Source organism: Protopterus annectens, chromosome 13.part0 (genome assembly GCF_019279795.1).
Source record: "Protopterus annectens isolate FY-2018-M chromosome 13.part0, PAN1.0, whole genome shotgun sequence".
Taxonomy (NCBI): Eukaryota; Metazoa; Chordata; order Ceratodontiformes; family Protopteridae; genus Protopterus; species Protopterus annectens.
The window spans coordinates 436,946,732-436,972,449 of record NC_056747.1 but is presented as its reverse complement, the minus strand read 5'-3'; the positions used below and the strand labels follow the sequence as shown (position 1 = coordinate 436,972,449).

Here is a 25,718-nt window from a genome sequence, read left to right as displayed (position 1 = left end):
AAAACATGCTATGACATTGATCTTTTTTTAGGAGCAGGATGTGAGATACTGAACCAAGCTCAAAATGACAGGCTCTGTTCACATTTACAAATTATAGACTGCTCAAACACCGGACACCTTGCAAAACTGGATACTGAATAAGTCTGAATAAGCACAGAGGTGTCACAATGGGACAATGATAGATGATATGTCACCTTATGCTGATATCCTATGCCTCCAAAGTCAGTGTGTCAGCATGCTCATAATTAACAAACCTGCCATAAACGATGAGACACATTGAAACAGAGAGGAACACCAATAAATGACTATAACTGTATCCATGTTGAAGAATGCAGATATGTGCAGTGGAAGTACCACAGTATAATCAGCCACGCAGCACAAGAATCACAAAGAGCTTAACAGATGGATCCAAGGTGGTCTGTAGAATGGGAGGAAGCTCTCACATTGCAGGCAGCTTCACATGAATTTATTCCACTATTCAAACATATTTCTACTTGAGTACAAATGAACCCTTTGCACAATGTATGCCCCATAAAATAAATTTCAGCACAAAGGCAGGTTTAAATGAAGACAGGCACAGTTCTCCTAGAATGATAATCCCGCAGGATAACAGGATCCTCTAACCAGGGATGGAGGTGAAATATGCCCAGTGAAAGGTTTAAACAGCCAGGGACTGTTAACCTAATCTTACTAAAAAGGGCCAAAAAATAAATTTTGAGTGGAAGAGATTATGCTTTTTCCAAACGGAAACAAATACCCAAGGCTCATATGTAGTGACTAGCTTGTATACTAAACTGTTACAAACTTGTCTCTTGCCTACAGCAAAAAAAAGCTTCTACTTTATGGAATAGGTTTTCTAAATGAAAAAAAAAATCCTTAGATGCATTAGGAATCTTTAATGGGGGGCAAGGGGAAGCTAGTGGAAAGTCCACCTATTAGAAGTGAAGCAGCTATTTTGCTAAGTTATGGAATTTTAAACTCGAGTGGACTGTTCTTGAGGGGAATGGAAGGGGCAAACAGAAACTTGAATCGTGTCTGTGAACCAGCTTAGTTTCATAACGAAATGGACCATTAATCAAAATGGGCTGTTTTCTGATAAATGTTGATCACAGTGTACTCCAGTATCAAGCTGCTTCTCCAATCATGAAACGTAAAACTGTTTCATAGTTAATTATTCACATAGCTATGATGTAAAGTTACTGGAAATATATATATATATTCTTTAGATGCCTTAGCAAAGCTCTGTATTGTGACACACCTGTGCTAGATCCTGGTTCAGCTTCTAGTCACGGGAGTAGTGTGGGAACCACAGAATCAGGTGACCAGATGTGATGTCATTCTATATTCAGCACTAACATTATTTTAGATATTACTGAGAGATGTGATACAGACCATCAATACTTTGTTATTGGAACTAACAACAAAGATACTCATTCACTTCATCTTGCCTTGCTCTAGCAAGCAGGAAACAGCAATTCTTCAGTCAGTTAGAAAAATATAGCGAGACTAGTTAAATATTGTTTTTCTGTATCTGCTTGAACCTACATACATGTACATGAACATGAACATACATGTTTTTATATTTCCTGTGAATTGAGACTGTGATGTTTACTGTAAATAGATATTTAGTATTTTCAAGTTTTATATTTTATTATTTATTATTAAACATATATATACCTTTCATTGTGGCTGGTCTTTTAGACAATATTTGAACCTTTTTTTTTTAACAATGCAATATTGGCAGCCTTTAATTAAGAATTCCAAATCAGTCTCATAACAGCAGCAGTAGGCATAGATCAGTGGCAGCTCCAACAACAGCAAAAATGTTTTCAATACAGAGGCTGAAATGGCAGTTACGGATGGACATTTTCAATAGTTTGGTTAGGGTGCTCTCTTCACAGAAACCAAATCCTCCAAGTGAGACTATGTGATCATGGAAATCCTTCTTGATATTTTACTATTCAATTATAGAATCGTTCAGATAATACTAAAGGTACTGATGTTTTGTCTTTTTAGTGCCTTTAAAAAAGTATTGAAATGACTCGAGACACTTTCTGCTCAGCTGAAAGGATTTGTTTACTGCAAGGCCTACAAATCCAAGTCCAAAATCTACATCAGGTATAATAAAATTACTTTTTTTACGGATTAGCAGGTTGAAATTAAATTTGCCTCATCATGTTCTTTTTTTTTTTTTTCTTCAAATAATTTTTTATTTTCCAAATAATATAATGTTTAACAATACAATCAATAAACAAGTATTATAAACGTTTATATACACTATGTACAATTGACCTCAACCAAGGAGGGAAAAATAATTAATAAAATATATGAAATTAGTAACAAAAATTTAGAATATTAAATTAATAAAGTATAAAGTTACAATTATTTAGGTATAGATCTTATTTATTCATTCCAATAGTATCATCCTTTGACAGTAACTGCATTTATTTGTTGGCACTATGGCTTCATGTTCATAGGTTGATACTAGGCTATCAGCCCTAGGGCCTGTACAAGCCTAGCCATAACAATTCCCTGGCTATTTCTTCCCACAATATTTACTTCCCTGGACCACTGTCTAGCAGGGTGACTGATGTGCTCCTAGGGATAAATTTCCCATCTCCCATCCAGTCATCAAGGTTCCTTTTGAAGAGGGTCAAAGAGGCGCTCTGCTTGCTCCCAGGGATAAATTTCCCATCTCCCATCCAGTCATCAAGGTTCCTTTTGAAGAGGGTCAAAGAGGCGCTCTGCTTGACATGTATGGGCAGTCTATTCCAGAGTATGGAGAGTTTCTGGGTCAGGAACCTATCCCTTCAGCATGTTTTGTTCATTATGATGACAAGGTTTAGGTCCCTGGAGCGTGTGGCTCTGATGGAATGGGATTTCTTTAAGTGTAGCATGTCCAACAGCTCTGTGTTTGACATGGCCTTGTATGTTAAGCAGAGATCGCCTCTGAGTAGAAGATATGCGACAGAGTATAGCTGGAGTTTTTTTAGTCGGTCAGTATAGGGCATCTGCTTTAGGCCTGTGATTCTTTTAGTGAGGTATTTCTGCTGCCTTTCCAGTTGTTGCAGATGTCTTGTGAGTTACATACCAAATGGGGCGTTGTACTCTATGATGGGTCTAATGAGGGATGAGTACAGTGGATCAATGACCTTTTTTCTGGATGAAAAGCCCTTAGTAATGAGGTGTGCCACATATAATTTCCAGACTGTTCTGGCAATGTGGTTATTGAAGGTGACACCACTGTCCACCTGTGTTCCTAAGTCTGTTATCACACTTTCGGTGTTTAGTGTACTGCCACCTATGTGGTAATTCATGGGTACATGGTTTTTCCCAAAGGGGACAACTGTGCACTTCTTGGCATTGAGCTTGAGCCCATGGCTCTGGCACCAAGCATCTGTTTCTGTAAGGCCCTTTTGTAGAATATCCACATAATTTGGGTATTCAATAATGGCTCCCAGTTTGCAGTCATCTGCAAACTTTGTTAGCCAGAGTCCCTTAGTGTTGGCCTGTACTTCAGAGAAGTAGATGCCAAACAAGAGTGGTCCTAGGACTGAACCCTGAGGTACTCCACTTGTCTGGAGCTGGATTAGGAGTCAGCTACTTTTACAGTGTGGGTTCTGTCAGTAAGTCAGTTGGCAACCCATCGAGTGACATAGGGATTTATGCCCAGCTTAGTAAGTTTATCTATGATTCCAGAGTGGGGGATGGTGTTGAAGGCCTTGGTGAGGTCCAGATAGGCTGTGTGGACCGCCTTACCCTTGTCCAGGGTCTGGAGACTGATTCAAAGAAGTCAATCAGGTTCAGGAGACACGATCGGCCCTTCACGAACCCAAAATGGGTGGGGTCCAGTGTTTGAAGGTTGCTAATGTCTTTGTTTATAAGTTCCATGATAATACGTTCCATGGCCTTGCAGATCAGGCACATCAGACTGATGGGACAGTAGTTCCCAGGATCCAAGGTGGATGCCCCCTTGTGAAGTGGGATAACTGTAGCTGTGCACCACTCAGTGGGCATGAAGCCAGAGGTGAGGCTATGATTAAACATGACACTTAGGTGAGGTGCCAGTTCATTTTGTAGTTCATGTAGTACACAGCCCGGGATGTCTGGTCCCATGAATGCTGTAATCTTAGCTTTGGAGAGTGCGGTTTTACCTGTGTGGCCATGATTACTGGAATTTGGCAATCTTTTGGTATTGAGATGGGCCCTTTAAGGGGTGAGAGGGTGGGTAAAGTTGGCACTGAATCGATCTGCCAGGATATTGTCAATATCCTGGGGAACAGTATATATTTAATGCCATTCTGTTGTAGCTCAGATCAGATCTGACTATTGCCATTTAGATTCTTGACATAGCTATACAATGCTTTGTGGTTGTCTTTGGAATCTTTGGCAATTTTATTTTTGTAACTAGCGTTGAAGGATTTTATGAGGGATCTCGGCTTCTTACGGAGGCTGGTAAGGGAGTTTTTTGCATCCTGGAAATTTCCTCTTTTCTGCAACAGTTTCTTCCTTCTGTTGTATAGTTTGTTTATGACAGGGGACCACCAGATCGGCTTCCTTTTTTGGAGGAGAGCATCTTGGTTCTATTTGGGATGGCACGATTCATGCATGAGTGGATGTGCTCGTACAGTGCTTTAGTGTATGATTCGGCAGTTGAATTTTCAATTCCCGTCTGCATGGGTGTCATGACATTTGTACCTTCTGACTTGAGTAGCATGACTTTGGCCTTAGAGAAGTTTTTTATGGATGTTTCCTTACTGGGGGGTGGGGGTGGGATGTTGATGTCAAAGGTGATTAGCTTATGGTCAGACCTAACCAACGAGGGGGTGACCACTGGTGTGGAGCATCGATTTCCCATGTTGGTAATGACCAGGTCCAGGATATTGGAGCCCCTGGTGGGACTACGGATTAGATGATCCAGGGTGTTGGAATTTATGAATTCCAAGAACCGTTGGGCAAAGGTGTTGGTACATGAGTAGTTTTCCCAGTTAATAGCAGGGTAGTTGAAATGAGCCAGTATTAGGGTGTTTGGCTGCATTTTAATATTTTCTAGTATGTTTAGAAAGGTGTAGTGAGAATCTTGGGGGCATGGTGGGGGATCTGTAGCAAGCTACAATTTGGATTGCAGTCTTAGCTAGTGTTAGTTGCACCTGGAGAATTTTGGATGCATTGTGTTGGGCAACTAGCCTGGCGGTGTGAATATCCTTGGTGAATATGGACACTCCTCCACCTTTAGTGTTTCGGTCCTGGTTTTGTGGCCGAAAAGTGTGGTAAGAGTTGTAGCCTGGTATTGCAGGGGTGCTCTCTGGAGCCTTGAACTAGGTCTCAGTTACTGCACAGATATCAATGTTCTCCATTTTTAGGAGTGCCTCGAGAGAGCGCATTTTGAGGTTTAGACTTCTAGCATTGAGTAACATTACCTTCAGATTTTGCATACTTGTACCTGTTACGGTGGTGGTTTTGTCCTTTGAGCCTTGCCTAAAATAGGCACTATAGATGTGGCAAGAGCCTTAGCCAGTAATCTGAATCCCAGGGGTGACAGGTGCAGACCATCTCTGGCAAAGCATCGTGGTTTGTCGATCTTGTCATCCCAGGCAGACAGATACTGGATCCTCATTGAATGACACAGAAGCTTAGCCAATTGTTGAAGTCAATCAATTTGTCATTATACTGTGCTATCATTCTGGGCGAAGGCAGGATGCTGCTCAGGGCTAGGGTCATGCCTGCCTGGGTCACATGATCTGAGAGCTCTTCCATGTCTCTTTTCATGTAGTCCAGGGAGGTACGTCTCAAGTCATTCACTCCAACATGGAAAATGACAGAGTCGTATTTGTACTTGATGTGGAGTGACTTGAGTGCATGTGTTATGTGGCGAATCCTGGCACCCGAAAGGCAGCTGACTAATTTTCTCCTTGTTCAACCTGGTGAGTGGGACATCAGTGTGCCTGACTATAGAGTCACCTATGACTAAAGTGTTTGGTACGTTGCCTTGCCTTAGGGGCTGCTGTTGGGTGGCACACTGGTGTTGTGAGCTATGTGATACTTTGGTTGTGATTGGTGTTTGTTTGCGTTTCAGCTTCAGAGGTCCTTGTTGCTTGAGCAGGTTAATGTTAAGGGCCTCTGTATATGTGTGTTTAGTGTTGCCGTGTGTGGGTGTTGGTGGTGAGGGTCTGCCATGTGGAGGCTGTTTGACCTATGCACAAAAAGCAGAGTAAAACTACTCTACAGAATATATGTGAATTAAGTTCCCATTATGTCAGAAGAAAAATCCTATATATTTCACCAGAAAAAAAAATTTCCAGTTGTAAAATGTCATGGCAACAATGCTGTACTTTCATTCAGCTAAGACGGTTGCCTCAAGTTCAACACTGAGCTGCACTGACCTTCTTCAGGGTGCAACATGAGTCTTAGGTGCATTTCATAGGTGTTTACCATGCTAATTCCTTAATATTTCACAATAAATTTTGAAATAGTGCTGTAATATAGCTTTTCATATGTAGATATCAGAGGCTTCAGTACATTTGCCTTTATGCCATAGTATGGCATTTTGCATTATACTTTACTTCTATTGTTGCTGAGCTGAATTTTTTGCTTAGTATGCAGTGTACAAACCTGTTCTGGAATTCTTTTCTGCATAGTTTTCAACAGCATAAGCTAAAGTCATCTACCTTTTTTGTTTGCAAAATTCTAAAGCTAATATTCCAAACAACTAAGCAACTGATGCGTGGCGCCAAATATTGTTAGTGTTGTACCAAAACACCTTAAGGCCTCCTAGCTGTTTTAGCTGACCATCATATTATTCTCTAATGTTTCATAACACAATTTGAAAGGGAAAGAGATCTGGCCTTTTACAAATAGGTATTACATCTGTATGGTGCAACACAGTCTGACATTCTAAATTTTAACTTGTTTATATGGGGAGAGTGGTTTTGAACTTCTGCTCACTGACCAGTGTCACCTCCTGAGGGGAGAGTGGAAGGCCAGCCTACTGCAGTGGCAGTACCTTCTGAACAGTGTGTTTATCTGCATGTAGTACTATTGGTCAGGGATGTATGACTGGCTCTGCCATGCAAGGTTCATATGGCAGCCTTAATGAGGCATGGGTGAGTGTCCATGCCCACAGAGGAAGAGGTGGCATGTCAGGTGCTGAGGAAATTGTTAGAAATATACTTCATGACTGCTGTGCCATGAACAGGTCTTGTGCTCCAGTGATGGAAAATGAACAGACAGTAATAGCAGTGGCCAGATGGTCCGTGGGTAATGACAGAAAAAAGAATTCAGGAAAAAAGGTACAAAAGGTAATGAAAGACCAGGCCTGGACAAATCCCATGTATTACATCCTCAGAAATTTTCCCTTTGAAACATCCATTTGGAAGGTCACCAGTAAGAAGAAATGACAAAAGCTACTCTAGCCTAAAACTCAGTCTAGAAATTAGTGCGACTAAATCAACCTAGGTTGTCTGCCTGAGGCAGTAAAGAACTGGCTACATCAACAAGAATTTGTGATGCTGCAGTCAAAACAAACTGGTTACACAAACATTTTCAAATATGGATAGCAAAATCTGAATGGGTGACTTTAGAGCCACCAGCTTCACTGTCCTCTCAAAATTCCTGGCTTTCAGAATAAATCTTGCAATGAGTATAAGTAGAACGGCACAAAATACGCCTTTGGGTCCAGTTTACATTTGTGCATCCTTACTCTTGTCAGTGGAAGATTAAGGAGAAATGTCTTCAAAAGGTACTACTCGTGAGTTAGACAAAAAGACTTCCAAATGGAAAACTCCACTTCCTGAATAACACATTTGCCACGAAGGGCATTTGCAACTAGAAATGGAGTATCATAAGGTAGCTGCTCAATCTGTCTGCCAAGCAGTTGGAGCTCCTGAAATGTTAATTGCAGATAAGAACCTGTTGTTCTGAAGGCACATGCTCAAACTGCCATGGCATGTCTGAAGACAGGATAGGAGTGAGTTCTGTCTTGCATTCACACAGGTGCAATATTACCTGAATAAACAGAAATGTAGCATTGTGGAGTTAAGTTCTTCTGAGCTTGAAGACAAAGGAGAACTGCTCTCATCTCCAAAACACTAATATGAATATTTGATTCTTATCAGGAGCCAAATCCTTGTAGTGGGTGACTCAGACAGTGGCCTTCCCAAAAAAATTAGGAAGCAATAGCATCTATTATCAGTGTAATTTTGGGAGGCAGAAGAAAACATTTTTTGCTTTTAGAAGGTTGGTAGGGAGAGCACCAATCCAGAGGCCTCCTGCATGAAGTGCAGATTCTGGTAGGTGCTTTTGAGTGGTCTGAATCTTGGAACTACTGTACACTGATGGTCTACTGAAGATCCTTTATAAATCTCTTGTAATATCATAAGTGTAAAGGCTTTCAGTAGTCCAAAAGCTCCGACACAGTGTCTATATTATTTCTTCGACAGCTTAGGTTGTCGAATGCTTAATGATCAACACCTAAGCGTCTAAGTTTCAAAATCACGAACAGCCATATATTCAAATTCTTTCCTCAGGAAAGAGTTCACTAGGCTGTCTGGAAATAAAAGTAACTTTTCAACCTAAATATAGTAGGGGGCTCTGCACCCCCCTAACTAAATATACCAACTCAGAGATCGCTGTACACTGGGGAAGGGGCAAATCCCTGATAACGGCCAAGCAAATTCTTTCCCAAGGAAATTATTTGCGTATATGGCCATTTGCAATTTTGAAACTTCGATGCTTAGGTGTCAATCATTCAGCGTTCGACAACCTAAGCTGTTGAAGAAATAATATGGACTCCCGACACACAGGTTGGACAAAAAGATCTGCTGACAACAGAAACTGACCTGTTGAGTGTGAATCTGCAATTCTCTCAGAGGGAAACATGTTTGCTACAGAATGGTGCCTGGGGATATAGCATTACATGTAGCAAAACACTCTGTCCAAGAGTACTTCCACTTTAGCAGGCTGGCCTTCCTTCCTTCCCACAGGAGCTGACAGTGGTTACTGAGCAGAAGTTCAAAGTAGCACCCCTCATTTAAACCGGTTACAATGTTAGCTGCCAGACTGTGCTGCAGCATACTGATGTAGTACCTATGTGTAAAAAGCCATATATCTGTCCCCCTTTAAGATTTCATTATGAAACATTAGTGAATAGCCTCTGGAGGGAGCCGCGGTGGTGCAGCGGTAGCATTGTTGCCTCACAGCAAGAGGCTCTCCCGTTCGATTCTCGGCTGGAGTGCCTTCTGTGTGGCATCTACATATCCTCCCCGCAGTCAAGTGATGTTCGAAAGACATGCGTGAATGGGCGTGCCTTCACTGAAGGTTGGGCATTGGGCTAGCACCTCGGCACCATAAAAATCTACTGCCAATCATTAGCAGACCGGAGTTCCGCTGTGGCGACCCCTAACTGGGAAAAGCCAAAAGATGAACGAAAGTGAATAGCCTCTGGAAGATAAGATTTGGGTCACATCAAGGGTGGAGGTGTAAATGCATTTTTAATACTAACATTTATTTCAAACATGCATAGAAATGTTGCTTGCTTCATTCATTTTAAATATACAGTTCCTTGAGCTCCTAAGTATTGTCATTAACAGCAATCTCACTGCGACAAGGAGTCCTGCAGTAAAACAAATAACTTGGAAAATTTTTACCTTCTGCATATTTGCTATGCGGTAGCAGTAAAAAATAATCTGAAGAATGTACTCAGTGGTTTAAGTTAGCCTCTATCTATTAGTATTCAAAGTACTGATAATAGATACATTTTATTTAAATGCTAAATCTGATCAGAATTCATATCCTTGTATAAATAACAATTTGTGCATTACCATTAAAAAATGCAGACTGTCTTGCCATTGCTATAGGTTTTTGTTTGGGTATTTGGGATACTTTTATTGCTATGAAGCCATCTACAATATGGGTGGGAGGTGGTTGGATGGCAACAGCCAGTTCAGGCACATATACACATGCACAAGCATCCACAGACAGATGTCTACCCTTGACTTTAATACCCACAGATTGTCTCCATTTTATTATACTGTTAAGATGAAACCCAAATGGCTGATCAGTTAAAAAGAAAAATGTTTTTTTTTTTTTTTTGGCAGGGACAAGACTCCCTGTTCAATATATATATACATATACCAAGTGAAAAATCACACCACAGTGGAGTAAAGTGGAATTTCCCAATCCCGGCTTTTCCCATCCTTGAAAAAAAAAAGTAGCTAATAGATAATGTGACCCAGAGGAACTTACCACTTTTCAAAATATTTTTCTTTTTTGAACTGAATATGATCAATGGTTTGAGTTTGATTACTTGTAATTCGAGATTATGACATGGTGATAAAACAGGCAAGCCTTCTCCCAACAGGCAATTTACTTCCCAAGCCTACATAGCCAGAACAGCTGAAAATGGTTTCTTCGGTATAACAGGCCTATGGTGTATATGCATTGGGATTAACTAAATGCACTGCACTGATGAGGACTGTATTACATATAGCAACAATAAAGTGTGGACCATCTGATGCGTTAGTCATTCAAGAGAAGGATAGTGCCACATGAGATATTATTTGCATCCATATCTTAGATTAACTCACTATTGGGTTCAAATATTTATAAGTCTAACATTGAACAAGTTAATTGCCTGACCATATAATTGGTTCTACTACCAAGTCCAAGGCAACAAGACTCACATGGAAGGCCAAATCCAAGAGTGTTCACAAATGGGTAGCAAAAGAAACAACCCAAGTGAAACAGAAAAACTCTACAATGCTGAAGGATTCCATGTTCTAACAGGTTTTTTATCGATCCACAGTCACTAAAATCAACTAGGATTAACTATCATGTGTGTTCATGCACTACAGAAATGATTTAAAAAGTCAAGGAACTTATGAAGAAAAGTTGCAGGATAAATGTGTGTATGGTAAAGTAGAAATCTGCAGTTCAGAACTGTAAAAAGAACATGCTCAAAGGTGTTGTGAGTTACAACATGGGACACTAATACTAAAATAAACCACACACACAAATACACTCTAGGGCTGTCAGTAACAGACTTGGAAGTATGGGTGCAACCATATTTGTTTTTTAAAGCTGTCACATAAGCAGATCAACATGAATACTAAGCTGGTCATTTGAAGCAAGTAAAAAACAATGGCAGACATGTTTCAGTGTGACCTCATATTAGGAAACATAGTGCAATAATGCTATGCAGAGGCATCTGTGAATAAATCTTGTCCTAAGGTCAGAGAGGAAACACACAGAACCCTTGCCAAAGATGCATGCCAGCTTCTGCACAGCTTGGATCCCTAGCGTTGATGTAATCATCCAGGGCAGGATACTCAAACCTCTCCCAAACCCACCATTCTCACTACAAACTCCAATTGTCACCCCTTCTCAGTCAGCTGATAATTGGAAATGCCATTCCAGGAGTATTTTAGTGATGTTCAAAACTTCATGCCCAAAAAATCTTTAGTAGTGTCATTCTGACAGATACAAAGCAAGACCAGAATATAAGACTATAACAGACTAGAAATCACCTGAAAAGATGTGAAGATTTTCATAATCAGCAACTTATCTCTGGCAATGGACAATAGAAATAATAAAAACAGCCTGATCTAAACAATTATGCACATAGCAAATTTTAACTTCCACTTCTCTCTCACTGAGATAATTCCAAGTATCATGTTTAGCCATGCTGTATATGCTGTTTCTAATATATATCATGAAGCTCCATAGAGTGAGCCAACACAAACTCCTAAGCATGTCAAAGTCACTCCAAAGCTGCAGCAGAAAATTAGAGAATTCTGATAAGAAATAAAAATATCAGGCCAAAAGGATGAAATCAAAATACTCAAGCATACAAAAACTAAAGCATAAGTTATGAAATAAAATGTGCAATTTATAAATGGCGACAAAAAGAACTATCTCCATAAAGGGGGTCCATATTATGTGATCGAAGAATCTCTACTTCAAACACATAATAATGTATACAGCGAATGCTGTAAACCGTGAATGGCCACGTCCTCGAATTTTTTCCTCGGGGAAACAATTCCCGTGGCCGTAAAATAAAAAACAAACTTTAAAACACTAATTAAGTGTGGTGGGGCTTTATGCCCCACATCCCCATAACTAAATAAACCAACTCTGAGATCGCTCTACATTGAAGAAAAGGGCAATTCCCGATAACAGCCAACTGAACCCCCCCCCGAGGAAAAAATTTGAGGACGTGGCCATTCGCGGTTTACAGCGTTCACTGTATATGTGTTGATTATTATAGGTTCAAAGATGAGATTCTTCGATCATGTAATATAGACCCCCGTAAAGGTTAGAGAAATAAAATGTAGAAATCCAAAGATGAAACAGGAAAGAAGATATCACAAAGAATTATATGTAATACACAGATCCACTTTAGGTTAACGTTTAGTAAATTCAGAAAAGAATATTAGAAAGTTACCTTCAGCGAGATTTAGGTTGAAATGATCCTGACAATATATGTGGTCGGTCAAAGGTCCAGCCTAAATAGTTCATTAAGAGCTAATCCCAGATGTTCTACTATGAAAGCAGCAACAGCACCACCAAGGTTAAGAATCCTTGCTCAGTTCAGTGTCATTGTTGAGAAGCTACACAAAGAGACAGAAGCATTACACTACACTGAAATCAACATCCAAAAACCGAACTTCAAAGCTTTTAAATACTTTACAAGTACAATGTGCTTATTATAACTGCTCAGTAACTAATAAAAAATAGAAGCTGCAAATCAACAAACACTTAACATGAGAAGTCTTTGCTGCTTCATTAAAACACCTTAAATGGGATATGAAAATTTAAAAAAAAAGACATTACACCTTCTTCATATCCCTCAACTTCTTAGAACAAGAGATCTGGACAAGGCCAAAAACAATATGGGGACAAAGTTCTAAAAATAGGAACAAATGTTAAGTATTATAAATGTAGAAGGTTGATAGAATAAAATTGTTCTGTTAGCATACATTTTCTGAAGGATATAAAGTCGGAAAAAAGAAATGGCCGTCATTATTTAGTGACTTCAATCCTCAAAGATTTGCCAGAAAACTACAAGTTTTATGAGGAGCAAACCGACAAATATGAGGCAAAAATCTTGGCATTCTGTGAAAATTTGGACACTTGAGAGATATGGATACCTTCTATAGTTTCCACAATTATGGCAATGAAACAATCATTTACATAGGAACAATAATACAATTTAATCACAAACAGCTCTGAATTTCAAGCATGCCAACCTTTTCAGAAAAATAAAATGTTAAATGTAGATGAGCAATTAATACACATTTAAAAAATACAGTATTAAAGACTGTTGAATGAATTACAACCATAAATCCACAATTAAATATGCAGTTTACAAGGTATTATAATTAAATATTGTACTTATTTTAATAAATGCACCCTTATTGATCCTACTTGACCTGTGTACAGAGAATGAGCCAGTAAATGTTTACATCTCTTTGACCCTGTTCCAAAGCATGCACTGCTAAAGGAAGTACATTTTGTGTCCTTGACATCTTCAAAATGCCAAAATCTTAATTTTACTTTGTAGCTGCCTCATGTATTACATGCTGTTAGGGCAAATAAAGTAAATGCTATATGTTATGGAAGTGATGATGCAAGTAAAACACTTTTTTACTAATGGAAGCATTCTCATTACATCACCTTATAAATATACTGCACACATGTAAAAGCTCTTTTACAGAACATAGATTTCTGTGGATAAATCTTATAAGATAACATGTCCATTAAACTCAAACAACTTTCTATATAAAAAATGGATGTCTGTGAAGCAGTCTTTTTAAATATGTAAACTATCCATATATTATATCCGATAACCAAATATCGGTCTAGGGATCTAAACCTCTTCTGAAATATCAACAGAATGGTTTGGAAGGACAGGTACATCTCGGAGGATTCCGCTTCTCTGGAAGAGACTCCTCAGCCACATTAAACAAAGTTCATCCCTGTCCATATTCAAGAGCAACTTAGATCTATGAATGGGGAAAGCAAATTTACCACAGGCCTACCTCCTTTTCTACTAATGGACAGAAGCAGTTTCTAAAAATGCCTTATTCCATGCATGGGTCCCCTCAAATTATCTATGGTATGATCCCAGTTATTCTCATTACAGGTAATATACAATTATTGACCATGGGATGGGTAAGGACAATTTGTAAAGAAATGGGATAGGTTATTTTGAGCACAAAAAGGGAAATTGGTTAAGCTTAAAATGGCTCTCGAGGGCAGCTAGCCTTGTACTTGCCCATGAATCAATGAATATAATGTGCCAGTTCAACATTCCCAGTCAGATTTATATGGTGGAATGCATAGTATATGTAACCCTTTTACTTGCACATCTACTTTCACTTTCAAGTTCAGAACTGGCAGCATCACTGATGTCAAACATTCTGTGAGTGAACTCTGCACAGAGCTGCAATTAAATGGGATTTAATTAGCACATGTAAAGTTTAAGAGAGCACTGCATCAGAGACCTAGAGTTCTAGCATTGTTTAATATCAATTTTCCTAAATTGTTACCATATTGAGTCATGACATCCAGTGGAAGATTCTCTCAGTTTTAAGACCATTAAGCAGGGTCTATATTACAGTGACCTAAAACAAGTTTGAACGTTGTAATATCGAACCCTAAAGTCCAAAAGTTGAAAACAGCAAAGCCACGGCCCATCTACTTTTTTCCCAGGGAAAAAAAATTGGTGGGCCATTTTCAGGGCTTTGCTATTTCCTCCACTGTGGTGTGATTTCGGAATTGGTATATTTAAGTAGGGGGGGTGGGGGGCACACAGCCCCACTTTATTTTAAGTTTAAGGTTAATTATTTTTTTTGTCATGGAAAAGCGATTTTATTTCCCTGGGAAAAAAATCACTGTTCTGTGTTTTTGGTGTTGTTGGTTTTTGAACCTTAGGGTTCGATATTACAACGATCACACTTTTGTAAGTTTGACATTGTGATATAGACCCCATTAAGCATACTCCTTCATGAAAGCTAGTCTTCAAATAAGACCTAAAAATCTTTTTCTAGTTTCAAGCAATTTCCTTCATTCAAGATTGTGATAGAGGACTCACTGGGCAGTTTGTCACCTTTCAAGAATTTAACTGGTTTAATACACATTTATCCCTTTTTCAATAACAGGACTAAAAACCTTTCCAGATTTTTATATGTTCTCATCAACAAAGTTTGCTATGCAACATTTAATTGTACTTATATATAATATTTTAAGGCACTCAATGACTTTAAACTTTCCTTAAATTATATGAATAACTTTCAAATAACTACTGTATTACATTTCATATCAACTGAGCAAGTAGGGAAAAAAAATCTAATTCTAACTGCAAGGCTGCTTACATTTTAGTTAGTAATATACTTGGGATTCCTTGACACCTAGCAGCCATGTCTCACTAACCCAGTGGTACTGGTAGAACACAACTTTGCTGATCTTTCAAAACATAAAGGTCTGAGTATATTAGCCCTAAAAGGTCAAGTTACATAAAAGTGTCTAAATACTTTACCCATTTGTTTTCCCTTTTGTAATCACAGAACGTTTGATTTGAACAGCTGTGTCAGATCCAGTTAGAAATGTAGTAAAATGCAAGACTGTGTTTCTGAGGGAAGAACTGGATGGCCCAAACCCACCTTCTCTTATATTTAAAATCTTAATACTGTCATCTCATGAGCATCCATGTTAAAATATGTTCACTGCCTCATGCTAAGCACTACCGGTTAATATGATTCTCATACCTCCCCGAAAGATATTTGAACAATTGTCATTATTTCCAAGAATGCTTCCTTTGGTGGGGGGCAATATATTGCTAGCATAACAAAAGTCAGAAAGCTGTGTCCCAGATAAGACATTTAATCTAAACTTCTAGTATTAAATGTAAATTTTGGCAAGACTCATGGTATGGTAGCAACTGAAGTGTGTGTACCTCTTACGTTTTTTGAAGCAGCAATAGAAAAAAGTCAATAATAAGGAAACTAGTCTTGCTTACTAAGGATATTGGGTTCTTACACCTATAGGTGAGAACTGTTAACAGCAGAGGGAGAGAGGCTCCATGGGAAAGTAGTGCAACAGCAATCCAAGGTGAGCCATGGTGTGGCAACAAAACCTAGACATGCTACAGTTGCATAAAGAAATGGGGGATTTTCAGTAGGACGAAGAAGGTAGAGTATAAGAAGTGTGGGTCTAAGGGAAGGACTGCATGGCCAATACTCAATAAGCTATAAGCAAGAGTGGAGGAGGGGTCTGACTGCCCCAGCTTAGACCTGATGACAGAACAGGCTCACCAGGTGGACAGAACTGTGGGATCCCAGCACTGAACTTACTATTTAACTGTGAAATTACACAGCTATCTGATGAGGATGTAGTCAGACAAACAGAGTGCCAGAAAGGTTTATTAATAGCAGGCTAAAAAAAACAGCATGCTGAAATTCAAGTCAATAGAACAAACTACCCAAAATAAGATTAAAACACTTACTGTAGAAATAAAGGCTGAAAGAACATTTTATTTTGAATTTTAGCACTTTTGTCTCTCAATAGTACACTTACAGAGACTTCAGACTGCAATCAAAACATTCGATTTAAATACATTAGCCACATGAATGAAGTGCATCAACCAATACAACAAATTTTAAGATCTAGTTTAAAAATGATATCTTAATGGTCTCTAAACTTCAGTCACAAGGATGTACAGTCACCCAAACATGTTATTTTTCCGCTGATAATCTGTACTTACAACCCAAATTAACTAAACAAATGCAATAAAACTAAAGTTCGCAATCATATTTATTGCACCAGTAATCATAATCTTCTTTTGCCTTTTCCTGTTAAGGGTTGCCACAGCAAAACAAAGGTCCACAGAATGACTGGCAGTGGAGTTTTACAGTATCAAGCTGCCAACCCGGCACCCGACCTTCCAGAGAAGTCACTTTACTGCACCAGTAATCATGTTAATAAAATAAAACGAAGATAATATGCTTACTGAAGGTATAACCTAAAATGTTATCAGCTTACTGTAGTAGTGTACCTAAATGCATATTACACTAATGAGGGGATGCTACTGCCATCTTTAATCCCTCCCCTTAAGATAAAGATCAGTGCTCATCTTACAACACCAGTAAGTGACTGCTTCTGCCCCCTTAAATTCTGTTTGTGAAAAACAAATAAAATGTTAATGGTTAGCTTACTGCAGGGTCTATATTATATATTCAAAGCTTCAAAATTTTGAACCTCATATGTTTGACAACATATGAGCGAAACATGAAACCTCCAATATATAATAAAAAAGTAACAAAAAAAAACTTACCTTAATGCTCTGAGCAGGCGGGGTAAGCCCTCCTGCACCTCCCACACCCCCCCTGCTTAAATATACCAACTCTGAGACTGCACTTCAGCACAGAAAAGGGACATTTTCCCATTCTGTGCATATGGAGCAGTTGCCTTTCACATTCTGACTTTTCAAAGTTCTATCATATGGTGTCGACCATATGACATTCGAACTTTGAAACATTCGGCAATTTAATAGGGACCCTTACTGCAGCAGCATGCATCATCCACAATGAACTATGTTAGGGGATAGCAGCCCCCTTAGCACCACTTGCTATAATGGTATCATTAGGATAAAACAGCTACATTCATTGAAGGGCAACACTGAAAAAACAGTATAAATACTCTGAAATGAAACAATATGCATAGAAAAAATTATGAATGAACAATTATTTTAACAATAAAAAATTTCAATACCTTACCAGTCTCTATTATAATTCATTTTTTTCTGCTACCGTGTTGCAGAGTTCTATTAACCTTTCCGTTATAGCTATATCATCTTTTTCCATACAACTGTTTGAGTAAAACTATCTTGACGTCATAGTGGTCATGGGTGCATTATCTCCAAGGGGCATGCCTGCCGGGGATGGCTTAAATCAAACCAGGGCTTGCTACTGTGTAACTTGTGTGCCACAAAAACTGAAGACTGCCTCACTGCATAATCTTGTGGTATAACTGCAATGAAAACCAGCACCATTGTTCACTTCAGTTGTGTTACAAAAGATTGTGGCAACACTCATTCACCAAATGGATGCCAAACTGCAATATATCATTTTTTTCCAGCCATCCCAAATATGCAGTCACATTGCTATGGAAACAATCCACGGTGGTGCAGTGGTAGCATTGTTGCCTCACAGCAAGAGGTTCTCCCGTTCGATTCTCGGTTGGAGTGCGGGGAGTGCCTTCTGTGGGGAGTCTGCATGTCCTCCCCGCGGTGGGGTGGGCGTTCTAAAGACATGCGTAAATGGGCATGCCTTCGTTGAAGGTTGAACATCGAGCTGGCACCTCGGCGTTCGTGAAAAGCTACTGCCAATCATTAGCGGACCAGAGTTCCGCTGTGGTGACCCCTAACCGGGAAATGCCGAAAGGCAAAACAATTGCTATGGAAACAAAAATATATTAAAAACACTAATGATTCAAGCAGAGAATATTTAAGAAAAAATGCAGCAAATGTCTTAATCTTTTTCAGTGACTCAAAATGTATGTCATAAAATTAAAATCAAAAGGACGGCATGCCACGTACTGTGCAAAAGGAAGGCATGCCACGTATTGTGCAACAAAAGGACAGCATGCCACATATTGTACAACAAAAAGACAGCCTGCCACGTATTGTGCAACAAAAAGACAGCATGCCACGTATTGTGCAACAAAAAGACAGCATGCCACGTATTGTACTACAACAGGAGTGTGCCATGTATTGCACAACAAAAGGACGGCATGCCACATACTGTGCAAAAAAAGGATGGAATGCTATGTATTGCCCAATAAAAGGACGGCATGCCACGTATTGTGCAACAAAAGAGTGGCATCACACTTATTATGCAACACTTTCTCTGACAGAACCATGAAAACACTCAAACTAAATAGTCAAACTACTTTTTTTCTATAATAAAAATATGAATCAAGTTATTTTATTTCTCCTCTGAATAGAAAGAGATGCAGTAGAACTGAAAAAGACAAGTGTGTGGGTAAAACATATACCATATTATTTATTAGATTTTGCACAATATAGTAAGATTCTTTTGATATCTTATGGTGTTTTCTTGTGCTTTGTTACACAAGTCACATTACACTAGAACAAACAGAACACACAATGGAATCTACACTAAGATTATTGGCGACCATCAACACTCTCTGAATTTTAAGGGAGAATAGAGAAGATGAGATGTTGAATAATGTGGCAGTCTATAGGTAGCTACCACAACAGAAAAACTTGTAGCTTTCTGTCTCCTCCCATCACTCAGCCACATCCAGAATACAAACTAGGGCAGAAAATTCCACAGTTATATTGTTTGTGTTTTGAAAGAATTCATATTTTAGGAGTTAACTTTTGGAAAGGTTCCATTTTAACTTTTTGGTAAACATACATTTATTGTAGATAATGCCATTCCAACAAACTGGATCTCAAAAGTTTAACTACCTGGACTCTAGTGCAGGTTATTGAGATCCAACTTCCTATTATTTCATGTATTATTCTAAAGTGCTCCAATATTTCAGCACAAGAAATTGTTAAAAAACATGTTCTGACAAATCTGAATGATGACATGTAATGAAATCACACATTTTCACTGCTTTTACACACATTTTTTTTATTTTCAACATGTTCCTGGATTTCATCTAGTTCAGTAACCTATACAAACTTTTTTTAGTTTTTACTACACTATGCTGGGCAGATAAATGTAGATAATTCCACTGTTGATGTATCTTCATTCCCAGGCCAAGCTCCTATCTGAAGTTATTATTTATAGCAGGTATACAGTAGCTTGTAAGCCAGTTCAAAGAAAGAAAAATACTGGTTTTGAAAGGCTGTCATATTGCCTTTATGCTGTTTGGGCTAAATAAAGGGGAAAAAGTACACAAAATAGTCTAGCTTTACTGGAAAAGCTCACCCAGACTCTGCCTCAGCTTGCTGTGAGGGAAAGGTTAGTTTGCTTTTGATTTCTTGTGTTTTGTATTACTTTATTCCTTTTTTCTATTTTATACACTGTGATTTGTTTTCTTTACACTGTGTTCTACTTGTATTCTGCATAATTAAAACTTGGAACAGCCGTGTCTCGTGGGTCACAGTAATTTTTTTTTAAATTTTTCCCACCCTTCCATACTAACTGTTGTGTTCTTCAATACAGCTGTCTTTCTAGTTGCCTGCCCCTTATGTTAATATGACCATACATCTCTTCACCTCTCCCTTTCACTGGCTGTTGTGAGTAAGCACAAAATTATCATTTTGTAAAATCACTCCCCCTTCAACTGTTTAGATTTTTCGGCCATGCCACTGTATTACATAGAATCAGAATACAAAAGTGCCCACCCCCGTTCAATCTTTTAAAATTAGTGGTTCTTCACTTAGACAGCAAAAGCTTAAGTTGTCCCCTTTTTCATATTTAACTGCACAGTGCGCACTGCATTGCTTAGGATATTAACCCATTTTTTCCATCTCACCTTTAAAATCTGCAGCATCTATTGCATGACCACCAATTACTGGAGAGCCCATCTTCTGCCTCTCAGTAGTCATCCTGAAATTAGTGCTGCTGTTTTCTCCTGGCGAGAGAAGGAGCACTGGGACATTATTTTCTGGAGACTGCTGATCACTGGAAAGCCTAATTAACTGTTTCATAGGTGTCAGCTTGGAATTTGTGCTTATATTTTGCTCCTGGTGAGTGAAGGAGCAAAGTGCATTGATTCCAGACTGTTTCTGGTTGGGCAGTGAGTGTCTGTGCTCGACATTCCTGATTTGTCTGGTTGCTATTCAAGGCACATACCAGGAAAAGGCTCTAACTAGCCTACAGACCCTTCCATCATCTGGGACAAGACTGTGGATCACCAAACAGGATGTGGCCTGCTTCTCATCTTGGGATTGGTGCCACAGTTTTGCTTCTGGTGAGAGAAAAAGCAAAGGAGCACTGTATCCCACCAGAGTATAGCTGTGGTGAGACCAACACTAGTAGTCAAGCAGTAGTAGTCAAGCAGTAGCTATTCATGCAACTCCCCTCTATCATTCTTAACTTGCTAATTTTTTATTTTCAGTAAGTACTGCTCGATTTGTTTCTGACTTCAGAATATCTGCCTAAATATTTCATCCTTAAATTTTCAGGGTGTATTTATTTGTCCCCATCAAGTGTTTGGCAGTGCTTTGTATAGGCACCTTTTATGACATTTTTCCTGTAAAAGTATGATTGAAATTTCAGCAATACCTAGTTGCACACAGGACAACAAGTTTGCAATAACAAGCACTGTCCCCAGATTTGCAAGCAGGATACTCCTGACATTGCTTTATATTCTCACGCCAACTGTCTAATCAATAAAAAAGGGTCTGTTACCATGGATATGAAGCTTCCCAGTATCTCCGTTATCAACTTGGTGGATATGGGCATCCTGAGACAATGTAGAAATTGCCTCATTTTACTGACAACCAGTTAATTCTCAAACAAAATTATATGGTATGTGAGAGGTGCATTTACACAATGTCACTGTAGGCAAAGCTCTCACATAAAAGTACTCCTAATGTCAGTCAGGTTATCAGTAGTACACACCCCGCATCCATCACACACAGTACAAAGCAGACACATATACCCACATATGCTGAAGCACTTAAATGTAACCTTCCTAAACTGCAAAGACCTCTAGACTAAGTAAACAAATACTCTCACCAGTCCTGAACGCACTGTCAAAACACTTAACAGCAACACACACAGCCACATCTCATGGGGCCTCTATTTCTAAGCCCATAAGACAAGTCACCACACAATCCAACATTTTAGTCATTGGAGACTCCATTGTGAGAGACCCTGATGTCCCTCTCACCAGGCTGAGTATGGGGATATCATTTGCTAATCAGGTGCCAGGATCCACCACATCACGCAGGCATTCAGATCACTGGACCACAAGTACCAGTATGACTCAGTTATTGTTCATGTGGAAGTATATGACCCGAGATGTACCTCCCTAAACTATATGAAAAGAAACCTCATGGAGCTTTTTGAATATGTCTTTCAGGCTGGTATGAGCATTGGGCCTAGCATTGAGCAGCATTTTACCTTCTCCAAGGATGCCACAATATGAACAAAAGATGATGGACTTCAATAATTGGCTTAGTTTCTGGTGTCTTTCTAAGGGGGTGTGATATTTGTCAGCATGGAAAGAGATGGTCAACAGACCACATTGCTTTGCCAGGGATGGTCTGCAGCTCTCCCTTCTAGGCTTTCGAATATTAGCTAAATGATTGTCTTCCCCCATACTACCTTTTTTAGGCAATGCCAAACTGAAAGTACTTCCAACACAGTAAATCAAAACCAAAAATATCTAAAGGTATTACTGATCAATGCTAGAAGTCTAAACACAAAACTCCCTAGATGCTCTCTTTACCCTAGAGAATGCTGACATCTGTGCAGTCACCGAGACATGGTTTAAAGCCACAGAGAGCACAACAGTGCAAGGTTATAATGCCTTCCACACATTTATACCAGCTACTACACACACAGGGCCTAAAGGTGGATGTGCCTCAATTTACATCAACAATATACCTCAAGGCTGGTCAAGCAGTACACTGCACTGGAGCTACTCCATGTTGAAGTCACCATAGACAAAATCCAACACCACTTCCTTGCAAGCTATAAGTCCACCTCTATGACCTAGGAAACCCATATCATGTATTTAAATGTACTGGAAATACTCACCATCCAACCTAATAACATAATTCATGGGTGACTTTAATCACCCCACAATTAACTGGGAATCCTATATGACACTAGACATACAGTGACAGATTCCTGGATTTTGTAAACACAAAATCCCTAGACTAGATTGTCAATACAACAACCAGGGGTGCAAGCATATTGGATCTAATCCTCACTAATATATGAGAGTGCTGAACACCCCCTAATGTACAGTCATCCCTCATAAGGTCAAACCACAAAATGGACTCCTTTGAAGTAAAAATAAAACCTGGACCCCCAGCTAAACCTGGAATATTTAGGAACTACTCTAAGGCTAACTTCCTGCTATTAAGTGATAACCTGGCAAAATTGCAAGCCCCCATAAACCCTGAGAACACTGCTGAACTTTTCACAGAAACCCTGTACAGGCATTTTAATAGCTGCACAGAGGCAGCTGTACCCACCAGGAAGTAATACAAAACTAACACAAACAAGCCACCCTGGTGGAATCACAAAATCATTAGGCTGTATAACAGAAGGAAGAAAATCTTGGCAAAAATTAAGAGGTGCAACAACCAACAGGATAAAAGCACTCTCAAACTAAACAAACAACACACAGGACAAAGTCTACCAAAGCCAAATTTGAGGAAAATTTGGCTGCAGGCAAAAGACAACCACAATACATTCTTTAGCTAGGTCTGCAACCTCAAAGGCAATACACAACTGTGTGCAGAGTTCTTTGTAAATGAAGTCACCTATACAGAGCCATAAGACACAGCAAACCTACTGGCCAATAAATTCAGCTCCAACTTTACCCCCCCTCCCCCAACCTTCCCTAAAAAATACCATCAAATATAACTCCCCCTGCTATTATTCGGGAACAGGTCCTTAATGCTCTCTCTAAGGCCAAGAACAGTGCATCTATGGGCCCAGACAATATCTCAGTATGCCTTCTAAACAGCAAGAAACATGACCTAGCAGGTCCTCTGGAATTGTTGTTTAACTGTAGCCTCAATAAAGGCTTTGTGCCTCATGAATGGAGAACAGCAACAGTCATCCCTCTGCAAAAAGATGGGCCATCTACAGATCCATAAGTTTTACTAGTCTTATATAAAGCCATTGAAAGAATTATCATGAAAATGCTCAGTAGTGATATAGTAAACCTCCAGACACTGGACCCAACACAGTTTGGTTTTGTCAAGGGAAGGTCATGCCTACTCAAACTGGTGGACTTCTTTGAGAAGATCACCAAAGCAATGGAGGAGTGCAATATGGTTCACCCTACCTACCTTGACCTGGCCAAGGTATTTGACACAATACTTCACTCAGCCATTGTTGACAAACTCAAGAGGTTAGGTACAAACCAAAATGTCACCCAGTGAATAGCCAACTAGCTCACAGGACCCTGGAAGTTAGAATTGGGGAGTCCACCTTTACAAAGAGGCCAGTCACAAGTGGAGACCCACAGGAATCGGCCCTTGGACCACTCCTTTTTGGCATTTACTTCTCTGAAGTCAAAGCCAATGTCAATGGTCTCCGGCTGACTAAATTTGCAGATGATTGCAAATTAGGAGCCGTCATTGAATCCTACGCTGACACAAATGTTCTCTAAGAAGGCCTGACGCAATCAACTGGTGTCAGAGCCATGGACTAAAACTAAATGGCAAGAAATGCATAACAGTATCCTTCAGGAAGTCATCCACCCCTGGTAACTGTCTTACTGACAATGCACCCCTTACAGCTGACCCAGTAGTCAGAGACTTAGGGACATACACAGACAGTAATCTACCCTTTGGCCATCACGTGTCTACAGTAGTGAGGAAATCAATCTATGTTGCACAAACTATAAACAAAGATATGGCATCCGAGTCCAAGGAAACCATTGTTCCACTGCATTTGGCATTCATCAGAACTATCATTGAGTACAATGCTCCCTTTGGTATATACCTACCCAGGCATATCCAAACAACTAGAACATCCACAGAAGTTACTCACTAAAAGAATACAGGACATAAGTAAAATGACTTCTGCAGACTGCCTCAAGGCCCTATTCCTGTATTCTGTCTCCTACAAGCTTTTGAGGGGAGATCTATGCCTGGCATACAGGGTATTGTCAGATACCACTCTGATGGGACTCCTGCATATCCGCAAAACAAACAGTACCAGAATTATCCATTCTAAAGGGGTAAACCTTGCCTGTGATATAAACAGGACCTGCTGGAGAGACAGGTATGTATCCCAGAGACTACCCAGTCTATGGAACAGGCTTCGTATCCATGTGAAGCAGAGTTCCTCCCTAGCCCAATTCAAGTGCAACTTGGACAATTGGATGGAGAACAGGAAATTAATCCCTGGTTTGGCACCTATGTCTCTAATGGACACAGTCAGCATGTAAAAGGTTCATCTCCCAGGCCCCTGCTTGTAAATGTTTCATCTCCCAAAGCCCTGTTTACACTAATCAAGGGTATCAGAACTTGTCAGAGATTTGGGATGCATGACTAGGTTTAAAAAGGCAGCTGTGGTTGTTAGCCTAGTAAACTCTTATGAACCTATGAACATTTAAAAGGCTCAAGCACATGCCATTTAAGAAAGGAAACAAGTTGAGAGACACAATTAATCACCCCAAATTCTTTAAGTCTACTACTGAAGATTCCAAAGCAATTAAAAAATTCTTCAGAAATAACTCTCTTTAATGATATTTTCATTATGGATAAAGTTACAGTGTGTGCTAGTGGCTATAACTACTAAACTAAAGGGTAAAAAGGTCACACAGGCAAACTATTCAGTAAAAAATGCAAGAATAAACCCAGCCAAGCTAGAGTTTTCACTTTGCGATACCTTAAACCTCCCGCAATGGAGGCCCATGGGATATATGAAAAGGGCCCCTTAAGAACATCAAGTGTTTCAGATACATGTCTTCTGAATGCCCATGACTTTTTTTTTTTTTTTTTTACTTTACAAGTCTTTATGGTTACATTCAGGCCAATAAAGTCAAAT

At 39.4% G+C, this 25,718-nt stretch overlaps 1 long non-coding RNA gene across 1 annotated transcript in view; it reads right to left on the bottom strand.

The window, feature by feature from the left end:
• Positions 1–12,601, bottom strand: part of LOC122788345 — a 129,169-nt gene extending 116,568 nt beyond the window's left edge. Inside the window, exon 1 of the long non-coding RNA XR_006362645.1 lies at positions 12,440–12,601. This is a non-coding gene — a long non-coding RNA (uncharacterized LOC122788345). The remainder of the gene's footprint in view (positions 1–12,439) is intronic.
• Between the last annotated feature and the right edge of the window lie 13,117 nt (positions 12,602–25,718).